Source organism: Triticum urartu, chromosome 6A (genome assembly GCF_056163025.1).
Source record: "Triticum urartu cultivar PI428250 chromosome 6A, HENAU_Tu73, whole genome shotgun sequence".
Taxonomy (NCBI): domain Eukaryota; kingdom Viridiplantae; phylum Streptophyta; class Magnoliopsida; order Poales; family Poaceae; genus Triticum; species Triticum urartu.
In genome coordinates, this window is record NC_141878.1 from 17,146,280 (window position 1) to 17,154,675 (window position 8,396).

Consider the following 8,396-nt stretch of genomic DNA (forward strand, 5'->3'; position numbering starts at 1 on the left):
CGTCTACAAGAAGAAGGTTGTGTAGTAGACATCATTCCCCTTCTTCCCTTTACCCTTTTTCTTGAAACTGGTGGTCTTGTTGAACATCAACACTTGATGCTCCTTCTTGATCTCTACCTCCACAACCTTTAGCATCGCGAAGAGCTCGGGAATAGTATCCCTTGCATATTATAGTTCATTACGAAGCTCTTGTAGCTTGGTGGAAGTGATTGAAGAATTCTGTCAATGACACTATCATCCGGAAGATTAACTCCCAGTTGAATCAAGTGATTATTATACCCAGACATTTTGAGTATATGTTCACTGATAGAACTATTCTCTTCCATCTTGCAGCTGTAGAACTTATTGGAGACTTCATATCTCTCAATCCGGGCATTTGCTTGAAATATTAACTTCAACTCCTGGAACATCTCATATGCTCCATGACATTCAAAACGTCGTTGAAGTCCCGGTTCTAAGCCGTAAAGCATGGCACACCGGACTATCGAGTAGTCATCAGCTTTGCTCTGCCAGACGTTCATAACATCTAGCGTTGCTCCTGCAGCGGGTTTGGCACCTAGCGGTGCTTCCAGGACGTAATTCTTCTATGCAGCAATGAGGATAATCCTCAAGTTACGGACCCAGTCTGTGTAATTGCTAGCATCATCTTTCAACTTTGCTTTCTCAAGGAACGCATTAAAATTCAAAGGAACAACAGCACGGGCCATCTATCTAAAACAACATGGACATGGGAAATACTATCAGGTACTAAGTTCATGATAAATTAAAGTTCAATTAATCAAATTACTTAAGAACTCCCACTTGGACAAACATCCCTCTAATCATCTAAGTGATCACGTGATCCATATCAACTAAACCGTGTCCGATCATCATGTGAGATGGAGTAGTTTTCAATGGTGAACATCACTATGTTGATCATATCTACTATATGATTTACGCTCGACCTTTCGGTCTTAGTGTTCCGAGGCCATATCTGCATATGCTAGGTTCGTCAAGTTTAACCCGAGTATTCTGCGTGTGTAAAACTAGCTTGCACCTGTTGTATGTGAACGTAGAGCTTATCACACCCAATCATCACGTGGTGTCTCGGCACGACGAACTTTCGCAATGGTGCATACTCAGGGAGAACACTTATACCTTGAAATTTAGTGAGAGATCATCTTATAATTCTACCGTCAATCTAAGAAAAATAAGATGCATAGAAGATAAACATCTCCTGCAATCAATATAAGTGATATGATATGGCCATCATCATCTCGTGCTTTTGATCTCCATCTCCAAAGCACCGTCATGATCACCATCGTCAACGGCTTGACACCTTGATCTCCATCGAAGCATCGTTGTCGTCTCACCAACTATTGCTTCTACGACTACTGCTACCGCTTAGTGATAAAGTAAAGCAATTACATGGCGATTGCATTTCATACAATAAAGTGACAACCATATGGCTCCTGCCAGTTGCCGATAACTGTGTTACAAAACATGATCATCTCATACAATAAAATTTAGCATCATGTCTTGACCATATCACATCACAACATGCCCTGCAAAAACAACTTAGACGTCCTCTACTTTGTTGTTGCAAGTTTTACGTGGCTGCTACGGGCTGAGCAAGAACCGTTCTTACCTACACATCAAAAACCACAACACGGTATAGTGATTGCTTTTTGATCTTCAGAAAGAACCCTGTTCATTGAATCCGATTCAACTAAAGCTGGAGATACAGACACCCACTAGCCACCTGTGTGCGAAGCACGTCGGTAGAACTAGTCTCGCGTAAGCGTACGCGTAATGTCGGTATGGGCCACTTCATCCAACAATGACGCTGAATCAAGAATCAACTAGTGACGACAAGCAATATGTATGTACCCACGCCCACAACTCCTTTGTGTTCTACTCGTTCATATAACATCTACACATAAACCTGGCTCGGATGTCACTGTTGGGGAACATAGTAATTTCAAAAAAATTCCTACGCACATGCAAGATCATGGTGATGCATAGCAACGAGAGGGGAGAGTGTCGTCCACGTACCCTCGTAGACCGTAAGCGGAAGCGTTATGACAACGCGGTTGATGTAGTCGTATGTCTTCACGATCGACCGATCCTATTACCGAACGTATGGCACCTCCGTGATCTGCACACGTTCAGCTCGGTGATGTCCCACGAACTCATGATCCAGTAGAGCTTCGCAGGAGATTTCGTCAGCACGACGGCGTGATGACGGTGTTGAAGAAGCTACCGATGCAGGGCTTCCCCTAAGCACCGCTACGATATGACCGAGGTGGATTATGGTGGAGGGGGGCACCGCACACAGCTAAAAGATCAATGATCAACTTGTGTGTCCACGGGGTGCCCCCTGCCCTTGTATATAGAGGAGCAAGCGCGGAGGCCGGCTGGCCCTAGGAGGGCACGCCAAGAGGAGGAGTCCTCCTCCTAGTGGGAGTAGGACTCCTGTAAGTGCATCTAGTGCCACCCCTAGTTGGTTTTGGAGTATTGACGACAAACCTAGTTGAGGGACTAACGTGTTTGTGAGAATTGCAGGAAAACACAGGTAGAAGTGCCTCATTGATTCGGTTTTATTACCAGAGATGACCCCTAAAAATGTACGAAGACATTGAAGACAATGGTGGTTTATGAAGATATTCATATTGAAGACAATGACATGAGAAGACTCCCTATGAAGCTTATGGAACTCGAAGACTTAGATCCTTCGTAGTTTTATTTCATTTATGTTGTGTCATAGGAATCACCGTACTGTTAAGTGGGGTCCAAAAGAACCAGTCAGAATGACTGTAGTGATGCCTAATTCAAATCCTATGTCTTCAAGCGAAGACTTTGAGAGAAAATCTTGTCCAGAGTCAGACAAGTCAGCTTTACTTGTAGCCCAAGTAAAGTTGCCGTGTGAGCTCAAAATTCGACTGTTGGTACACGTGTCAGTTCCTTAGTGACCCAGGGTCATTTCGGACAGATCAGGTTGGGTTGCCAGGTGGCTATAAATAGTCCACCCCCACAACCATAAACGGTTGGCTGCTCAGATTTTAGTGCACGGCTTTTGTCGTTTGAGAGCAACCCACCTCGAAGCCTTTGAGAGAAAAATTCCTAGTGAGGAGAAAAGCCCTAACCACCCAGAGCCAGAGTAAATTGGGCATCACTTAAGTCTTCGTGTCTGTGTGATTTGAAGACTTATTACACTTGAGGACTGTGCATCCTCCAGACGGTTAGGCGTCGCGTTCTGAGCATCCAAGAGAAATTGTGGATTGCCAGTGAACGAAGTCTGTGAAGGTTTGGGAGTCTACCTTGAAGACTTACCTGAGTGATTGAGCGAGGTCTGTGTGACCTTAGCTCAAGGAGAAAACGGTGAGGACTGGGTGTCTTGGACTAAGTGTCCTTGACTGGGTGTCCGGGACTGAGTGTCCTTTGGTTTAAATACCTAGCCGCTCCAACCAGACGTACAGTTGTCACAGCAACTATAACTGGTCCAACAAATCATTGTTTTCAACGTGTCACTGGTTTCATCTTCACTTCCTTTCACTTACAGTTATTCATTGTGAAGCCATTGCATGCTTGCTTTATCTTTTGTCTTCACAACATGAATGTATGATCTGTTCGGCTTCATAACTTCTTCCTACCTGATCGTTATTACACTGAAGCTGTTTGTCTTTGCGCTTTCACTCTATTGAATACATGACCATGGCTGGCCTAGTGTAATCTAACTTCCGTTGCATAGTAATAGGCATAATCTTCACTGTTTGTCTTCATAACTCTCACGTTTTGAAGACCTTCATAAAAATCGCCTATTCACCCCCCCTCTAGTCGATATAACGCACTTTCAATTGGTATCAGAGCAAGGTGCTCCCTTGTTCTGTGTGATTCGGTTTAACCACCTGGAGTTTTAGCTATGTCGACTGCAGGGATAATCAAAGTCTCCGCTGCTTGCCCCGTCTTGAAGCCATGCATCTTGAAGCCATTGACGTCGACCTATGGTATGTCGTCGAAAACGGCATTCCCAAGGCTGGAGAAGGTGTCACTGCTGCTGATGTCAAGAAGTTCGTTCAACTGGACTCTACTGCCAAGAATATCATCTGTGGTCATCTGACCAAAGGACAGTATGGCCGTGTGAGTGCCTTCAAGACATCCAAACTGGTCTGGGACTGGCTCTCCAAAGTTAATGAAGGCATATCAACCCAGAGAGATCAAAGAATCAGTGTTCTTCGCAACCTATTCAACCACTTCAAGCGAAATGACAATGAGAATGTCCAGCACACATTTGACCGGCTCACTGACATCACAAATGAGCCAAGCCCTCGGCGCCACTGAGATCACCAAACATGAAATCGTCAAGACGCTGCTGAGATCACTTGATAGTTCGTTTGACATCCTGGCCCTGATGATTCAAGAACGTCTTGATTTCAAGACACTCGATCCGTCTGACATACTTGAGAGGCTCAACACACATGAGTTTCAGCTTTCTGAGAAAAGAGATATCTACGGTCCAAACTATGGGCAAACTCGTGCTTTGAAGGCAAAAGCTGTCTCCTCATCTGAAGAAGAATCTGACTGCAGTTCTGATGATCCTGAAGACATTGGAAGAGAACTTGCAATGCTAGTGAAGAAGTTTCAAAAATTCACCAAGAAGAAAGGCTTCAGAAAATCTTCACGATCAAGCTCAAGGAATGATGAAGCTTCTGCTCATGACTACAAGAAGAAAACATGTCACAAGTGCAAGAAAACTGGGCACTTCATCTCTGAGTGTCCACAGTGGGACAATGAGAACAGAAGAAAGAAGAAGAGCAAGGAATATGATTCTGACGACAAGAAGAAGAAGAAACACTCAAAGTCTTCTTCCAAGTCTTCATCAAAATCTTCATCACACAAGAAGAGCTCATCTGGCAAGGCTCGTGCGTTTGTTGGAAAGGAGAAGGATTCAGAAGAGGAGTCCGCATCTGAGGAGGCAGAGGTGGAGTCTGAGGAGGAGTCTGATTCTGGCATTGCGAGTCTGGCTACAGCATACGTCGCCAAGTCCATCTTCAACACTGAAGACAATGACTGCATCACCGACACCGACGCAAATGACAAGAACGACTCCACTCCTACCTACTGCTTCATGGCACGCGGTGCCAAGGTAAACACACGCACTACTCGCTATGAAACATCTAGTGACGATGACTCTGAATGTGATTCAAAACCTAGCTACAGAACACTTGCTAAAATTGCAACTGAACAACAGAAAGCTATGGAACATATTCAAAAACTGTTAGACAGAAGCGATGATCTATTGGGTGCCGAAATGACTCGTTCTGAATCCTTAATTGAAGGCATAAAAAATCTTCACGTTAAGTATCAGGAACTTGAAGATCGTCTTGAGACTCTCTCAACTACTCATGAAAAGCTCTCCTATGATTATCTTCAAAAGAAGCAAGATCTTGAGAAGTTGAGAGCGGATCATGAAGATCTTCAAAAGGAAAATGAGTCACTTCGCTCCGAACAGATCAGTCCCGCTCAGGAAGGATTTGAACTGCCATGTCTTAAATGCATTGAGCGTGATAATGCTAATTCTGTTGCTGAATGTTCCACTGCTACTGTTGTTCGAATATCTTCAAATGTTGATGTGGTAACTAACCCCTCTGCTGAGGATACCACTGCTATTGCTGATGAAAATGCTAGGTTGAAGACATTCCTTGAAACAGGGATGTACAAAAGTCTTCAAGGGCATCAGACATTATGTGATGTCCTCAAAAAGCAGATCCTGAATCGTAACCCTAGGAAAGAGGGTGTTGGATTTGTGAGGAAAATCAATGCAGATGGCTCTTACTGGAAACCTGAGCAGTACCCCAAAACTACATGGGTTGCTGCAAAGGAACTTTCAGCAGATCCATCCAATTTATCTGGCTTCACTTGTGCTAACCAATTATCATTGATGAATCCTTTGATGCAAACTATAAACTGTTTAAGAATCAGAATGGTGAAGTGTTTGCCAGGTACATTGGTACTAACTGCAGGAATGGACCGCCTATGAAGAAGATCTGGGTTCCGAAAACATGTCTGGAAAATCTTCCTCTGAATGTCTTCATGACACCTCACTTGAAGAAGACAAACCTCGGTCCAAAGGCTTCATACAGACAGAGGACTCACCTGAGTCACACTAACGCAAATGTTTTGCAGGGAAACCACACTCAGGCATATGAATATGAGAGCGGTTCATCGAACCGTCATGTTCATATGACCAAAAATTATTCTGCTTATGCCTATGAGTATTATTGGCCCCCTGCTAGACTGTTTGCTAAGGCTTCAAAGCCAAAATTCTCAGATGCTGCACTTAGACTCATAGCTTCTAAGCCACCCTTGAAGATGTGGGTGGTTAAGAAAGCTTAACTCTCTTTTGCAGGGAAAGGTCTCCAGCACAAAAACAAAATCTTCTGATGCTATTGCTGGGGACCAGAAAAATCTTGTGGGGCGCAAGATAAACTGCCCAAATGGCATCATTATGTACTTCGTTCCTGAATCGCATGCCACTCTCCCCATTAGTCCTAATCTGGATCTAAGTTTTCATAACCCACTGGTTCGTCAAATGTTTATGCTTCACAACACTCTTCGTGAAGCCTATCCCCCTAACTGCACTGTAGGGTACGACACCAGCGACTTCAAAGTCTTCATAATGGATTATTGACAGTGGGTGTACAAATCACATGACTGGCAGAAGAAGCCTTCTTATGGACTCAACTTTACGTCCATCCGACAAGAGCCACATTACATTCGCTGACACTGGTAAAAGTAAGGTATTGGGTCTAGGTAGAGTTGCAATCTCAAAGGATCAACACATGGATAAAGTCATGCTTGTTGAATCCCTTGGCTTCAACTTAATGTCTGTCTCAATGCTTTGCGATTTGAATATGATTGTAATGTTTGGCAAATATCGCTGCCTGGTGCTAATGGAATCTGACAAATCTCTAGTGTTTGAAGGGTATAGGAAAGGTGATTTGTATGTGGTAGATTTCTCAGCAGGACCACAACTTGCAGTATGTCTTCTTGCAAAAGCTTCAGAATGCTGGCTTTGGCATCGAAGGCTTGGGCATGCTGGCATGAGGAACCTCCACACCCTTGCGAAGAAAAAGCACGTCATAGGCATCGAGGGCGTCAAGTTCAAGAAAGATCACTTATGCGGTGCCTGTGAAGCAGGGAAGATGACAAGGGCAAAACATCCTTCGAAGACAATCATGACCACTACTCAACCCTTCGAACTGCTTCACATGGATCTTTTCGGTCCCACTCACTACTCAACTTTTACTACTTCTGCATGCCTCTATGGCTTCGTAATTGTTGATGATTATTCTAGATATACTTGGGTGCACATAATCCTTTACAAGACTGAAGTGCAGGATGTCTTCAGACGCTTCGCAAATCGAGCTATGAACAATTTTGGCGCCAAGATAAAGCACATCAGAAGTGACAATGGCACTGAATTCAAAAACACTGGCCTTGATACATATCTGGATACCTTGGGCATCACACATGAATTCTCAGCTCCATACACGCCACAGCAGAATGGCGTCGTCGAACGCAAGAACAGAACACTCATTGAGATGGCCAGAACAATGTTAGATGAATACAAGACTCCAAGAAAATTCTGGACTGAAGCCATTGATACTGCATGCCATACAATCAATCGTGTTTATCTTCACAAGCTTCTGAACAAGACATCTTATGAACTCCTAACTGGCAAGAAGCCAAATGTCAGTTACTTCAGAGTATTTGGCGCAAAATGCTGGATCAAGGACCCACACCACACCTCAAAGTTTGCACCAAAAGCACATGAAGGCTTCATGCTTGGATATGGAAAGGATTCGCACTCCTACAGAGTCTTCAATCTCTTCCACTACAAAGTGGTTGAAACAGTGGATGTGCGATTTGATGAAACCAATGGATCACAAAGAGAGCAATTGCCAAATGTGCTAGATGAAGTTCCAGCAAATGAATCAATCAAGCTTATGGGAACTGGAGAAATTGTACCTTCTGAAGCTCATCCTGAAGAAGAACTTATCATCTCAGCACCTGATCCACATGAAGACAATGCTCAGCCTGAAGATATACCTTCAAATGACCACATAGATCAGCAAGAGCAAAGTCTTCGCCCCACACACCCTCGTGTTGCAAATGAAGTACAAATTGACAAAATACTTGACAGCATCAATGCACCTGGTCCACTCACTCATTCAAGGGCAACTCAGCTAACAAACTTCTGTGGGCATTTCGCATTCGTCTCAATATCAGAACCCAAGAAAGTTGAAGAAGCCTTCATGGAACCTGAATGGATTCAAGCTATGCAAGAAGAGCTTCAACAGTTTGAGCTGAATAATGTATGGGAACTGGTTAAGCGTCCTGATCCACGGAAGCAC